The 1122-nt window shown below is 49.8% G+C and overlaps 1 protein-coding gene across 4 annotated transcripts in view; it reads right to left on the reverse strand.

Moving 5' to 3' along the window:
• RABEPK (Rab9 effector protein with kelch motifs) overlaps positions 1-1122 on the reverse strand; it is a 28553-nt gene that overhangs the window by 21452 nt on the left and 5979 nt on the right. The window lies entirely within an intron of this gene.

A 1122-nucleotide genomic window follows, 5' to 3' on the forward strand; every position in this document is an offset into this window, starting at 1 on the left:
AGTCAGGTCTCGAACCCACGGGCTCAGGCAATCCACTCACCTCAGCCTCCCAAAGCGCAGGATTACAGGCTGCGCCATCGAGCCCAGCTGTCTTTGGCTTTCAACACTGTCACTATTTTCATCTCACAATCTAGTGGGGATGCACTGGGCCAGTAGTTATCCCCATTTGGTAGACAAGGAAACTGACATCCAGAAATATTCATTGGTATGTCTTGGTGTAAGGTGGTGGCTATGGATATGGTTTGTGAATTCAGAGAGATCTGGTTCAAGTCCCAGCTCGGGTATTTTCTAGATATGTAACCTTTTGGATATCACTTAACTTTTCTGAACTTCAGTTTCCTCACTTGTAAAATGAGGACATGGCTGGGCTCAGTGGCTCACCTGTAATCCCAGCATTTCGGGAGGCCGAGGAGAGTGGATTGCCTGAGCCCGTGGGTTCGAGACCAGCCCGGGCAACTTAGCGAGACCTTATCTCTACAGTAAATAAAAACTTAGCCAGTCATGGTAGCATGCCTATAGTTCTGGCTACTTGGAAGGCTGAGGTGGAAGGATCACCAGAACCCAGCAGGTCGATGCTACAGTGGCCATGAGTGTGCCACTGCATTCCAGCCTGGGCGACAGAGTGAGACACCAACTCAAAAAAAAAAAGAGGACAGAAATAGTTCTTACCTCAAAACATAATTATGAAGACTAAGATGGCTGGGTTCAGTGGCTCAGCCTGTAATCCCAGCACTTTGGGAGGCCAAGATAGTGGATTGCCTGAGCCTGTGAGTTCGAGACCCACCTGGGGAACTTGGCGAGACCTCGTCTCTACAATAAATCAAAAATTAGCCAGGCATGATAGCGCACGCCTGTAGTTCTTGGCTACTTGCAAGGTTCAGGTGGAAGGATTGCCAGAGTTCAGCAGGTCAACACTGGGGTGGCCGTGATTGTGCCACTGCACTCCAGCCTGGGCAACAGAATGAGACTCCAGCTTAAAAAAAAAAGACTAGCCGGGCTCGGTGGCTCAGCCTGTAATCCCGCACCTTTGGGAGGTTGAGGTGAGTGGATTGCCTGAGTCCACGGATTCAAGACCCGCCTGGGCAGCGAGACCTCATCTCTACAATAAATCAAAAAATCAGC

Source organism: Carlito syrichta, unplaced genomic scaffold (genome assembly GCF_000164805.1).
Source record: "Carlito syrichta isolate Samal-C Ts95f unplaced genomic scaffold, Tarsius_syrichta-2.0.1 Scaffold304556, whole genome shotgun sequence".
Classification (NCBI taxonomy): domain Eukaryota; kingdom Metazoa; phylum Chordata; class Mammalia; order Primates; family Tarsiidae; genus Carlito; species Carlito syrichta.